This window comes from Protopterus annectens, chromosome 6.part0 (assembly GCF_019279795.1).
Source record: "Protopterus annectens isolate FY-2018-M chromosome 6.part0, PAN1.0, whole genome shotgun sequence".
Lineage (NCBI taxonomy): Eukaryota > Metazoa > Chordata > Ceratodontiformes > Protopteridae > Protopterus > Protopterus annectens.
In genome coordinates, this window is record NC_056737.1 from 187,795,479 (window position 1) to 187,811,101 (window position 15,623).

The 15,623-nt window shown below is 37.9% G+C and overlaps 1 protein-coding gene across 1 annotated transcript in view; it reads right to left on the reverse strand.

The window, feature by feature from the left end:
* NOXRED1 (NADP dependent oxidoreductase domain containing 1) overlaps positions 1–15,623 on the reverse strand; it is an 858,863-nt gene that overhangs the window by 221,648 nt on the left and 621,592 nt on the right. The gene's annotated exons all lie outside the window — the stretch shown is intronic.

Sequence of the window (15,623 nt, forward strand, 5' to 3'; positions counted from 1 at the left end):
TCATCTCCTCCTTAATGCCAAAAAAACAAGCTATTACTATTTACTCCAACTAACAAATCCACCCCACTAGATTTCTCTATTACCTCCATTGATGGTACAATCATAGCTCCTGACCTAACTACAAAACTCTTAGGTGTATTGATTGACCACAACCTCAACTTTGACGCTCATATTAATGCCACCATCAAAACTGTAAACAGAAAACTTGGATCCTTATATAGAATAAAACCTTTTCTTACACCAGAAGCCAGAACTACTATTGCCCAGACCCATCTGATCTCCACCCTCTTCTATGCCTCGCCAGTTTATACGAATCTTTCCAAAAGCAACCTAAACAAACTGTCTACTTCGTATAACAATATTGCCAGGTTTGCTACTGGGTCCTCATTTAGAACACATCACTGTCTAAACCTAAAACTTCTAGGATGGCTTGAACTAAATAACCAGCTAAAATTTCAACAACTCTCCATTACTCATAAAATACTATATCAACCTAGTAAGACTCCTATTCTCAGTAGCCTTATCTCCCCCTACACAAACCTTTCTAACCTTCGCTCAGCAAATAAACTACTGGTTACCACCCTGAAATCCCACAACAAGGCAGGTGATTCTCTTTTCTCTAATTCTGTGGGGAAGGTTTGGAACATACTCACCACTAATCTTACATCTCTTTCATCATTACCTCTCTTTAAAAATCAACTAAAAATTCACTTAAAATCACAATGGCTTTGTCCTTGTACTAACCCAGACTAACCCCCCCCCCACCATGACCTTTTCTATATCTCTCCTCCTTACCCACTTTGAAGTATAACAGCAATTCCTCACTCTTCCCCATCCTAGTATCTTATTCCCAACATGCTATCACTGGGCATGCTCCTTACTACTTATTAATTCCTCTGTGAACTCTTATCTTCCCACCTCATACATAAACCTTTCTATTTCTTCCACTTTGACTATAATTACTTCCTCTTGTACTTACCCTCCAGATTTTTCTCCTACTTCCCTGTCCTCTAAAATTTCACCATCTACCCTGTGTTTTACACCTTACATTACCTTTTTATTCACCTTTCATAACCTTTTTATAGCATTTTAAAGACACATTCTTACCCTTTATACTAATATTGAATGATCTATCCCTTTTCTCTTGGTCATAATACTGCATTCTACCTTATTAACCTACTACTCACAATCTGTTTATTTTTAGTTTCTATATAAGCTAAGCTGATGGAGAAATTTTTATTTACTTTACATATTGCATGTATCCTTTTTTGTATTGTGTTTTTTTTGTATTGTCTTGATTTTATCTATTTTAAAAGCTGAGCTTTTCTCCCCGGGCCTCTACTGAAAATGGACATATATCCAGTTGGACTAGCCCAGTCAACAAATGTAAAATAAAATTTCATTGCAGGTAATTACTAATTTATGAGTATTTCAAAACTCTTCCATTTCTGGATTCCATTCCTATGCTTCAACTTATTGTAACAAAGTGGTATAGCCATCTCAGGCATATTAGCAACTAACTTTGCAAGACAGTGAATCATTGTTATGAACACCTGTTATTGTTCTGGCTTCAGCATCTGCATTACTTCCAAGTCTAGCTTCAATCCCACTGACATTACAATGCAATCCATATATTTTACGCTTGTCATTTTTATTTTGCACTTGCACTTTTTTTATTTAAAACTGTATAGTTTCAATCTGTTCTACAACTTACGACTCTCTTATGGTCTTCTTGGGTCTGCCCCACTCTAATAGAAAGTTATGCTCACTACATCACTTAAGCTTTCAATTTACTTATACAGTTGTTCCTTGAAATACTTCTGGTGCAGGTAAGTTACCACATGCTGTCTCACTGATCGGCCTCTTCATAATGGCATATTAAATCTACACGGATTGTAGTGCTCTCAATTTGGTTGCATATCTCAAAATCCCTAGCATACATCTAATACATAATGGGTAATGCTCTCTTTTAGTCACGATATTTGGATCAATGCAAATATAAATCTTGGATGTACAAGATGGGTGCACACCAACAGCTTAATTTCAGCTTTACCAGTATGAAAAAAAAAATAAGAAATAAGAACCAGTGGTATTGTCAGCTTGAAGAAAATTCAATTTCTGGCTAGTAAGTACACTGCTTGGATGCCAAAAAAAGAAGAATTTTAGAGAATCTAAAAGAAAAAAACAGAAAAGGTGAACAGAAAACATTAACTGGGAAGAATCTTGTAGCTGTTCAGCAAAAAGTAGTTTAGCTTCAGCTTTGGTGCAAGAGATGGGTTCCAGTAATTTAGAGGAAAAAATAAACTGAATGCACTCAGAGGTGATTAAAATAAATGAAATACTGAAGAGTATATCAACCCAAGTAACAAAAGGATGGGGAAAGAGAGAAGGGTTAACTAGCTATTCAGATGAACTGATAAAACTGCAAAAAAAAAAAAAAAGAGGATAAAATGAAGAAAATGCTGGCTAAGTATAAGATTGATCTGTTTCAAAAAAATGGCACTTGGAAGACAGACCTCACAGAGAAATCCTGAGATTTTCTGATGTATCAGAGAAACTGGAAGTAACAGACTATTAATTTTATGAAAGCACAAATAAGAAACTTGACTGGTACTCCAGAGCAAGATTTGTTAATTGTAAGGGCACATCAAGTGTATGCTCCAAACCCGACAACAAGAAAGCAGCCAAGACTTAAATTAGTAAAGATGCAATCATACCAGCAGAAAGTGATGATCATGACAAAACTCGGGCAGAAGGGAGAAGTATTACAAATTGGAGTCAGCAGAATGTTTCTTGAAAATGATTATTTATTGCACACCAGCCAAAAGAGAAGCAAATTTATTCCAGCAATCAGGGAATGTTGAAAGGCAGGTGTGAGATTCCAGCTGTCTTTAGAATGCTTTTTTTTTCCTGGAGGCTCATTCATTTTTGGATGCAGAACAGGCAAAGTGGAAAATAAAGTTTATCCAACAAAAAGTGAGCCAGCTAACAGAAGGGGATTCTGCTTCTCATTCTTCTGAGAATAAAACTCGTACAGAGACTTTGCCAGTGAAACCTCTTCCTATATCCCAAAGCTTGAGACAGAGAGAGAAAGAGAGAGAGAGAGAATCAAAACAAAGAAGTTAACTAGAAGAATCAGGAATACTTTGGATCCAAACCAAAATCAGGAGTTGGGAGAGGAGATGAATAGAAAGAAAACAACTCATAAAAAAAGAAATTAATGAATAAATGGGAGACTATAAAGCAACAATCACATTTGTGAAACATGGCTTTACAAGAAAACATGGCTGAAAAAGACTGAACTTTTCTTGATTTTGTTAAACCTGTGGGTGGACTATAAAGCATACACACTCACTTTATGCCATTAATATTTAGAAGGATACTAAAAGGGAAAAAAAGCAACTATAAGTAAAGCAGTTTTTGTTCTTATAAGCATTGGTATAAAACATTTCTTTATATAAACTGCATGGCATATATAGTAAAGCAGTTTTGTGTAATGTGCATTCAAGAGAACTTTAAATGTGTGGAAAGTCTTTTCAGTAAATGTTATTCATGTTTAAGATATTAAACTAAGTAAGTTAATAGGTTCATAGGCACATACGTGTATAGTTGGCTAACAACCACTAGGGGCCTTATAAGCCTTGCCTTACAACCTAACTGTGACCCACATATCTGAGTTATATAGGGGTGATTTACTGACTGCCTCTGTCCATCAGAGACATAGGCTCCGGACCAGGGGTGAATTCCCGATTACCCATCCACTGGTCCAAGATGCACTTAAATAGAGTTGGGGAGGAACTCTGCTTTACACAGATGGGGAGCCTGTGCCACAGAATGGGAATTCTCTGAGAAACATAGATGTGTCTCCAACATGTCCTGTTAATGTTGCAAGCAAAATTTAGGTCTTTTGATCTAGTAGCTCTGATGCTGTTTGTTTTGTGGATGGGCAAAAGGTTCATCAAAACAGAATACAAGGATCCCTTGTATGCCAGGCAAACATCACCTCTCAGAAGTCTGTATGATACAAAGTAAAGAGACAGGGATTTGGGGCAATGAGGGTAGGGCATTGCATTTACTCCCTGTATTCTTTTTATAAGGTACCTTTGTGGACATTCCATTTCCTGCATGTGTCTGGTCAGGTATATCCCAAAGGGGGTGTTATACTCTATGATGGGTCTGATAAGTGACAAGTACAGTGGTACGATGACCTCTCTGGACCTAGATGGAATGCCCTTACTTATAACAACATAAAAGGATTTTCTTACTACATGGACACATGCTGATCGAAGACTAGGTTACTATCTACATGAGTTCTCAAATCCCTTACTAGTACATCAACTTTTACAGGTGTATTATTGATGACACAGTTACCCAGGGTGGTTGACTTCCCAAAAGGTACTATAATGCATTTCTTGGTATTGAGTTTTAAGCCATGCCTTTTGCACCAATCTTTGTCTGTGTTACACCTTCCAGAAAGGTGTTCTCATCTTGAAGGATTCAATGACTGCTTCCAGTTTGCAATCATCTGTGAACCTGGTCAACCAGAGGCCACTGACATTGGCTTTGACATCAGAGAAGTAGATTCTAAAGAGGAACAGGCCCAGCACAGAGCCCTAAGGGACTCAAATGGTGATGGCCTTTTTGTAGTGGTGGTTTCACTGATCCTAATCTTTTCAGTCCTAACTTTGGGCCAGCTAGCTATCCTGCATGTTATAAAGGGGTTTATGCCTAGTTCTATAAGTTTGTTGACAATGCCGGAGTGGAGTACTGTATTAAATGCTTTAGCCAGATTTAGGGGACTAGGTCCAATGTCTCCTGTGACATACAGTTAATATCCCACTATACTGTCACCAAGTAATGTAACGCCTGGGCAATACTCCACCGGACTGTGATATCTCCCACTATCCTGGTTCAGTAACTAAGGAGTTTCAGTCCTCACTACTGACTCCAATGTGAGACCGTCACCTAAACAGTAGTAATATTTCACAATTTTCCCCTAAGAGCACAACAGGAACATGCTCTATAACCTGGGACTGGACTGTATACTTCTGTCCACCCCTAATGTAACTCCTTATTACACACTCCAGGGCAATGTGTCCCAGTTTAAGGCCTCTGTTACACTCATACTTAAACAGATTAAATCTCACATATCCAAACAATTCTGGGAAAGCCTGACAGATTTACAGCTATGTCCCTTCCCCAAAATAATAAGGTAATGTGCTGTCACCAAGCAGTCTTTATGTCCTTTTAAAGGGGTATCCAATTATGAAAATTAAATATTAAAACAAATAGTAGCAAATGACCTAAGCAGTGAGGCTTTTAGGGTGGCCCTGGGAATTACCAAAGCAAGTATAAGCACTCTCAAATCACTAAAGAAAACACTGACTGACCAGCCACAATGTAAGTTAATAAAAATACTTAACGAGTAAAATGATTAAAAAAATATAACACAGTAATTTCCAATAAACAAACAGAACTCAATCACCAGGAAATGAAATCAATACTAAAGGACAGACATCCAACATTTAGAAAAATTCTAACTGATCTAACTGATTAGTTATAATTTCCTATCTAACACTGTCCCTGATCTAAACTAAATTATTATAATACAGCAAAGGCAGAATACAGTTCTTGACGAGCCCTTTTGGGTATCCACTCTACAGTACATCTGTGGACAACTCACAACTGGCTGTTAACTGACAACAGACTTTTGTAACTGACATCAACCGTCTTCAGCGGGTTCTTTTATAGACTAGCCTAACTGTCACAACTGTTCCAGTTCTAATTTTCATTTCATATTTTGAAAATCAACCAACAGCTGTTTACTAAAGTTCCTTCCTGTCTTTCACCTTCTGACAGTAACGCATAGCAACTGTCAACATTCCAATGACATCATCTGCAGATCAGCTAAATCTGAAAGAGTTTGCCTTTAGAATCTTTCTTCACAAACATGTTGCAGTTAGAAATGTAAAAGGACACTGTTCAACTCTTTAAAACATTATGTACAAACAGATCATAAATCAACATGTAAGAACCTATTTACAATATCATAGCTAGTCATGCTGGCATATAATACACAGGTTAATCTGAAAGTATATACAAAACATCAGCCACACATGCTAGCACAAATGACGGTGTCCAATTTCTTCACATTTTTCCTCCCCATGACTTAAGCACGGTTTTCAAGGAACCCTAGAAAAACAACGCTTGAGAAAAATGGGTCTGTCTGGGAATATCAACCCATCCCTCTCCTGGGCAATCTATTTGCATTGGCATTATTAACCCTACTGCAGTGTTCTTCTCTTCTGAGGAAACTTGGTTGAGCACAGCCCCCCACCCCACAATCCGAAGCATACACTTGCACAACAAACTCTTCACTATAATGTGGGCTGGCCATCATAGGTGGTCTTCCCAAAATCTCCTTAAGTTTTTGAAATGCCTGTTCACAATCTGTGGCCCATACTACCTTATCTGTTTTATTTTTCCTAGTTAGATCAGTAAGGGGTGCAACCACCGCACCACAAATGGGTACACATTTTCCACAGTACCCCACTGTCCCTAGAAATGTTCTCACTTGCTTTTTAGCAACAGGAACTGGCCCCATTTGAATAGCTTCCACTTTGACTGGTTCTGGCCTAATCTTACCACTCCCCACTCTATGCCCTAAGTAAGTAACCTCTGCCATACCCACCTGACACTTACTGGGTTTGATGGTTAACTTTGCCCTTATAAACTGGTCTCTAAATGCTCATAACATAGTCTTTAATGTAGAGTTTAACCTCTCCACCAGATCATTAATTTGGGGACAGTAGGGGGTGGTCTCTAAATGTGTCACCCCACAGTGCTTCCACAAACAAGTCAGCAGGTCTGACATGAAGCTGACACCTTGGTCAGTCAGTATTGCCCTTGGAAAACATATCTTGCTGAAAATTTCTAGCAAAGCACTTGTCACCTTTTCTACATCAATATCACCTGCAAAAGGAATATTAAATACGGGTCTATATTATATTGTCAAAATCCGACACTATTGAATCTGATATTGTCAACGCGACAATAGCGAACTTTCAGACTATTGACCATGTAAAGGGAAATCTCCGTAAGGGGAAATTTTCATTTACTTCAATGTAGTGCAATCTCAGAGTTGGTATATTTAAGTAGCGAGGGGCTTGCCCCCCTGCCTACACAACCCCCCCCCTGCTTACACCCTTTAGTTTTTCTTTTTTTTTTAATTATTTTTTAGGAACATTCGATGTTTTAATAGTTTGATCATTAAAGGTCGACCTTTAGTGATTCAAACTATTAAACATTTGATGTTCTAATATAGACCCATTAAATACAATAGCTAGAAGTGCCCTTGAGGTTTCTGACATAGCTGAAGAAGGCCATAATGATTATCTGTAACAAAGCCCTACACCTACAAGTTTACTGAGACTTTCACCATTGTTTCATAGCCTGTGGTCACTACATCTGACCTCGATATAGCAGGATCTCTGTCACAAAGCCCTACACCTACATGTTTACTAAGACTTTTGTCATTGTTTCATATAAGCATATTTATCATGATGAACCTTGCTGAGTATTAATTTTAATCAGTTAAATACATGCCTGCTCTGTGAATCCCTTACTAAGTTGGCCACCATCTCTTTTTGCTTGACCAGTAGACTATGCTGCATATGCCAGGTAGTTAGTTTCAGGAAATAATAGAAAAACCTGTTTTACTTGGATATCTTTGTTAATTGCTTTGTTCTGGCTCTAAAGTGATTGCCCCCATTTCTAAAATGACCTATAAATTGGCCTGCGGGTGGGCTAATGCAAGATAGAGAAAAAGCAGGGAATGAATGGCAAAAATGTAAAACACCTCAATATCTTGAAAACTTCAGAATGCTTTGCAATTGTACTAAAATGCAAATAATTGAAAACAAAAAGCAATATTATAACAACTTTCAAAATAATACCAAACACAACCCTAAAAAATTTTGGACATCCATTACAGAATTCTTACATTCCTGACAAAAATTCAACTCAAACCCCTCTCCCGAAAACTCACCACTCAAAATTGCAAAACAGTTCAATTCTTATTTTATAGATTGTATAGTATCTCTAACCAAGGATTCCTCAAAATCTAATCCCTGCCTTTCCCAACAGCCACATATCACCACATCCACTTTTGCTTTAAAACCTGTGCCCACATCCTATATAAAACTACTCAAACAAATTTAAACTGTGCTCTTCTTCAGCTGATGACCTTCCAAGCGAGTACCTAAAAATAGCAGCCAGTAGCATTGCTTACCTTATCTCAATCCTTATAAATAGGTCAGTCCAGGAATCCCACATTCCATCTCTCTGGAAAATGTCACACATTATCCCTATGTAAAAAGAAGGAAATTCAACAGACATGAATAACTTTAAACCAATAGCAATCTTATCTCCCCTCACCAAAATACTTGAAAAATGTATTCAAAAACAATTGCTAGACTATCTCCAGCAGGAAAAACTCCTATTCCCTACACAACATGGGTTCCATCCTTACCATAGTACTACCACTGCCCTTTTAACCTATACAGATACTGTCAATAAAGCAATAAATAATGGCAAATTAGTCTCTTCCTTATTTCTAGACTTGTCTAAAACCTTCTATGCAGTTTTTCACAGCAAACTTCTTCAAATGTCACCACTAGGCCTCTCTCAGTCCACCCTTCTGTGGTTCAAAAGCTACCTGTCCAATAGGTATCAGTCAGTAAAATGGCACTCTATGCTCTCTCCTTACTTCCCAGTCACCATTAGTGTACAACAAAGCTTTATCCTTGGTCCAGTCCTCTTAACATTTTCACCAACATTCTCTATACTTTTACACAACAGGCCACCCTAATACAATACGTAGATGTTTCCACACTCATTTGCACATCTGACAAAGTGGTACACCTCCAAAAAATACCCAGGAAACTTTAGCAGCCACTGAAACATGGCTTCATAACTCAACTCATGCTCAACCCAAAAAAGACCAAACTACTACTTTTTTCCCTAAATCCCTCTCTCATGAAAAAACTAAATTTAAAGTCCTCTCTCTTGCTAACACAACCACAGAAATCTCTTCTGATAGCAAAATCTTAGGGGTAATAGTTAATTATAATCTTATATTCAATTTGCATAAGAAAAACTCATCAAAAACTAGGGATGCTTTACACAGCCAAAAACTTTCGCACAGATACAACTTAAACTACACTTGCCATTGTTTATCTCCTCCCCACTCTTCTTTATGGTGTTCTCATCCTTCTGAACCTCCAGGCTTCACAAAAAATTGAAACTTGAGCAATGGTACAACAAAGTTGCTAAATTTGCAGCACATACCCCTTTCAGAACCCACCACTGTACAGCACTGAAAAGTCTAAATTGGTTATAAGTGCCTTATCAACTAATCATATACACAACTTCTTACCACCTATAAAATTGTCCAGTGTCAATCGGCCTGTCCAGCACTAAAACTCATTCAGCACAACTATGTTCCCAGTCAGTCATTGCGAACCAATGACCAAAACCGCCTGTCTGTCTACAAGCGTACCAAAGCTGCTGGGCATTATCTCCACTCGTACAAGGTTGCTAAGACCTGGAAATCCTTACCTGTATCCATCAGGACTCTACCCACCCTATCATCTTTCAAAACCACTCTGAAGGACTTTCTAGCTAAAATCTGGCACTGTTCTTTCTCAAAATCAGGATAACCTATATCCCTGAATGTGAACAAGTACCTTTTCATTCCTTATACCTCCTTAATATCCATTCTTCACTTACTGCCTTACTGCTATCTAATTCTCTTCTCTGACTTTCTCTCTAAATATACCAGAAGCCTATTCTTCCCTCACTTCATATTGCAACTCCTAATTGTATTACACTAACTTACTTTTAATTTCTCTACAAATTGTCTAAAATTTCTCTAAATATTAAACGACTGTTATACACCTTGTATCAATTCTTAACCAATATTTTTATATTATGTCTAATTTGTCATAATTATTTAAACTGCAGATGTTTTTGTTTTATTTTTGAAGATGGTAAAATTATTGTTTTTGAAATGTTTTGCAATAATCTGGAACTTTTTTCCCTGGGCATCTGCTGAAAATGGGCTTCTACCCAGTCAGACTTACCCAGTAAGCAAATGTCAATAAATAAAACACACAATAAATAATTTATCTTTAACCTGGATGGCTATCTTGCTAGATGTACTTAGTCCTATTGGTTGCCAATTTAGTTTCATGACAGTGTGTTTATCTTTATGGTAATTACCCTTCCAAATTTTTTTCTATAATTTTTTCACATTTTGGTGTATATCCCGTTTAATTTGGGATGCCACCAGTGCTGTTGGCTTCTGGGGCTAGTTCTGGGCTTACTTCTGCTAGGTACAGCAGCTTCTATGCAGCCATGGGCATGGTTGTATAGAGTTTCTGAGAGGAGTTCAGTATAGGTTGATGTGTTCTTGGGGTTTGGAAGGCCAGTGAATTTTGACAAACCACCACTTAATAAAAGGTAGTTTGCATTGGAATAGTTCCTTATTGTTACTGGTTTTACTGGGGTTATGGAGTTGATTTTGATTTCAAAGGAGACAGCTTTATGGGTAGACCATAACAGGGAGGGCAAGACATTTGGGGTGGAGCAGCATTCTCCCTTATTTGAGAGTATAAGGTTTAGTATGTTAGAGCCTCTAGAGGGCATATTCACCATTTGGTCAAGGGTGTTTGTGTTTACAAAGTCTAGGAATCTCTGCTTAAAGATCTGAGGCCACGTAGGCTTTCCAGACTATAGAGAGGTAATTAAAGTCTCCCATGAGAAAGGTGCTATGTTGGATGCTAAGTGTCCCCAGTAGGTCCAAGTATGCATCTTGGGCTTCTTGAGACATGGAGGGTGACTTGTATCTGGCTAGGATATAATAAGCAGTTTTGCCTATGGTGGTCTGCACATGGAGGAAATCCAGCATGTCATCATGTTTGACCAACCTAGAGGTATGGTTGTTACTGATGTATATCAAGACACCTCCACCTTTAGCCCTTATCTGTGCAGCTACTAGTCTAAAAGTGTGGAAGGTACTGAAACATTACACTGCTGGGGTCCTCTTTGTCACTTTAAACCATGTCTTGGTAACTGTACAAATGTCTACATTCTAGAGTGTGAGAAGGGCTTGGAGGGAGTGTTATGTTTTTATTCAGGCTCCTGGCATTGAGCAGGTAACACCTTGAGGTTCATTTGAGTTGAGTTTGCTAACCATCCATCCATCCATCCATAGCCCCTTTTCAAATTTTTGCACATGGGATCCGAGTGTCCCTTCAACAGTGACAGTCACTTAAAGCCAAGGTTTACACTGCCGGGAGGCTAGCCCTGCCTTAGTAGCTCTTCCACACCATATTTACACACATATCAACAACTATGGCCAGTTTACAGTGTCCAATCCACCTACTGCATGTCTTTGGAATGTGGGAGAAAACCGGAGCACCTGGAGGAAACCCACACAAAGGAAGGGCATGCAGATTCTGCACTGAAGGCACCCCAGCTGAGAATTGAACTGGGGAATCTCTTGCTGTGACACAACAATCCTATCCACTATGCTTCCCATTTCAGTTGAGTTTGCTATGTAGGTAGGTTACTCAATTTATCATTGCCTAAAATAGGTACTATGGCAGTGGATAAAGTTTTACCCACTATTCAAATGCCTGGAGGGGGACAAATGTAGGCCACACATGGCAAAGTAAAATGGTCTATTCACCATGTCTTCCCATGCTAACAAACATTGGATCCCCTTAGAATTACACCTGAAACACAGCCAAAATCAATAACCTTTTGCTCATATTGTGGCATCATCCTCAGTGTTAGAAACACGCTGCTTAATGCCAGGCTCATACCAATCTGAAAAACACAGTCTGAAAGCTCCATAATGTCATTGTCTCTCTCTTCATATAGTCCAGAAAGGTATGGAATCATACTGGTACCTGTGGTGTAATGACTTGAGAGCATCCATGATTTAGTGGATCCTGGCTCCAGTTAAGCCACTAACTGTTTTCTCCTTTTTCAGCCTTACTGCCTTTTTTTATTGTAAGAAATACAGGCTTTACAGTATAACAAGAGAAGAAAGGATGGACAAAAGCAAGTTTAATGTTAATATTCTATGATCTTGAGTGGGTATAAAAGTGCACGTCTAAATTATTAGCAAAAACCAACACTAGATGAAAAAAACAATAAACAGAAGACGACGTACGGGGAGATATTTCTAACACCAGGGACTTGGTTCAAGGAACTGTGAACTTTTGTGAACATTCTTGTGAGCATGAAACTTTGAACATTGTTAATTTGACTGAATTAAATTTATCTGCAGTGGAAAAAAGTGTTCTTCTGAAGGGAGCTAAGTTTGTACCCACTAAAACTCCCACATTAGCAAGCCTCTTAATTGAGGAGTCTAAGTTTTGTCGTAAATTGTATTTAAAACATTGCTTTTCAAAGAAAATTGTTAATCAGCCTTGTGGTTCCGACTTGGAGTCAGAAAATTCACTATTAAATGTGTCTATTTATGATTATGATGATGAATTTAACATGGAATTTTTTTGTGATGAGGAAGTTTGTTGTAGTGATAAATCTGATGTGGCTAGATTTAATACAGGTTACAACCGTTCTGTTTTACCTACACTTCCCTGTTCCTCAAGTGCATTTTTTCCTCCTGAAATATGCCAAAGTATTTGCCTGTTTGAAAAGCTGTTACTCTATAATATTGAGAAAGAGTATAAAAAATATAAATGCAGGTCATTTAATTTGTGTAAGGATAAATGGCTTGCCCTAAAATCTTTACGGGGACAAGCCAATTCATTTGTATTTAAGGAAGCTGACAAAGGAGCTAATTGGGTTACAATGGACAATGCACAATATAAAAAAATGGTCTTGGATTTCTTTGGCCAACAGGAAGACTATGAATGCTTGTCATTCAACCTGATGACTCAGTTTAATATGGAACTTTTAGAACTGTTGGTGAAAGGGAGCAGATTGGGCTTTCTTACAGCTTCAGACATTAAAAAAATATACACTGAAAGATCCAATATGCCATTATTGTTTGCCCTTCCAAAGATTCACAAAGATAGATGGAATCCACTGGGAAGACCTATTGTTTATTGTGTTGGTTCTTACATGCAAAATGTTGGGGTTTTTTTTTTTGGATTCCGTGTTAAAACAATTTTTTGTTAATGTTCCAGCACATATTAAGAATGGCCAGGAACTTTGTGAATGTATTCTTCTTCTTCTTTTGGCTTTTCCCGGTTCGGGGTCACCACAGCAGATCACCTGTCTGCTCATGATAGGCAGTGGAGTTTTATGGTGCAGAGTTGACAGCCCAGTGCCCAACCTTCCACAGAAGGCACACATAGGACCAATTTAGTGTCCAATCCAGCTACAGCATAACTTTGTGAATGTATTAAAGGGTTAAAATGGTAGAGTGACTATTTTTGGGTAACTATGGACTGCTGGTTCTTTGTGTGATTCATCCCTTGAAGGTGAAAGGCAGAGATACCAGGAGAATAAAGTGGTACACTGGCTTTGTTGCCATTTGTTTATTGTCTAAATTATTACCCTTGGCTTAAAGTATAAACAAGTGTTCTTTGTAAGCAGGTAGGCTTGAAAAAATGATGGACATCATGTGTCTCAAGTCTGAAAAAATATTAGCTTGTTTTTTTCCATTAGCAAATGCTGAGTGAGTCAAGAAATCTGCAGCTGAAGGCAGTTGTACATTCTGTTCTGAGCGAAACATTCAAAGATTCTTTGCTTATGTTAACATGAAGCCAAGCTGTCTGCAGGTGCAAGCAATTACTCTTGAGAGATCTGAGCATTCTTTGCTGAGGGAAATGTAAAATCTAAAGGTACAATGGCAAGCAATTCAGTGAAAAATAAAGTTTGAAATTATGGAACGTGAGTAAAAAATAGCAGCCTCCCTAGCAGTCTTAATATTTTAAAGCATTTAACAGAACACTGTGCAATTTAGTTTTATTTAAAGATAGCCAGTGCATTTTTCTTAGAGCTAAAAGTTAATGTTTTTGAAAGCATACATGCTGTTTTTCACATCTGGGAGGGGAAAAGTGGTAAGAAAAGAGTAAATAGCATTCAGTGGGGAAAAGAGATAAGAAAAGAGTAGATAGCATTCAGTGTAAGTGGAAATACAGGCTATAGTATGCACTTTAGCATGGGTAACCTTTTGGTGAGCTGTTGATTTAAGGCAATTAGTCCTATCTGGAGAATTAAACTTAATTTTTCAAAGATGTACACAGTTTTGTATGCTTGTTCTACATTACTGGGGATGGGGATGTTCTGAAAATATATTTAGATTTATTATCTGGGGGTCTTGAAAATGTGATATAGGTTCAAATTGAGATGAGAAAAAATAACTGTATAAAAGATCAGCCTGCCAAACAGTCACACATCAGTGTCACAAGTCAATCATTATCCCTCAGCACAAATGAGGAAATTCAACAGACATTAATAACTTTAGACCTATAACAATCTTATCTCCCCTCACCAAAATACTTGAAAAATGTACTCAAAAACAACTGGTAGACTATTTCCTGCAAGGAGGACTCCTATCCCCTACATAACATGGCTTCAATCATTCCCAAAGTACTAGCACTGCCCTTCTAACCTATACAGGTACTGCCAAATAAAGCTAGGGATATTGGCAATAATGGCAAACTAGTCTCTTCCTTATTTCCAGACTAAAACATTTGATACAGATTGTCACAGCAAACTTCTACCTCAAATGTCCATCACTAGGTCTCTCCCAGCTCATCCTTCTGTGGTTCAAAGCTACCTGTCCAAAAGGTATCAGTTGGTAAAACGGCACTTTATGCTTTCTCTTTACCTCCCAGTCACCACAAGGCTCTATCCTTGGTCCCCTCCTCTATAACATTTTTACAAACACCCTCTATACATCAACACAACAGGCTACCCTAGTACAATATGCAGATGATTCCATTCTCATTTGCACATCTGGCAACATGGTTCACCTCCCAAAAATTACTCAGGAAACTTTAACAACCACTGATACATGTCTTTGTGACTCACAACTCAAGCTCAATCCAAAAATGACCAAAACACCACTATTCGTTCCTCCAAATCTCTCTCTCATGAAAAAAAAACATAAATTTAAAGTCCTCTCTCAATAATACAACCACTGAAGTTACTTCTCATAGCAAACTTTTAGGCATGATAGTGGGTGAAAATCTTAAATTTGACCTGCATATACAAAGTTGCATAAGAAAAACTCATCAAAAACTAGGGATGCTTTATAGAGCCAAAAAAAAAAAAACTTTCTCACTGATGCAACTAAAGCTACACTTGCCAATACTTATCTCCTCCCCACTTTTCTTTATGGTGCTCCCATCCTTCCTAACCTCCAGACTTCACAAAAATAAAACTTGAACAATGCTCTAACAAAGTTGCTAAATTTGCAGCACATACATACCCCTTTCAGAACCCACCACTATACAGCACTGAAAAGCCTAAATTGGTTAGAACTGCCACATCAACTAACATATACTCAGCTTACCACCTATAAAAATTATCCAGCATCCATCTACCTGTCCAGCTCTAAAAAACATTCTAAACAA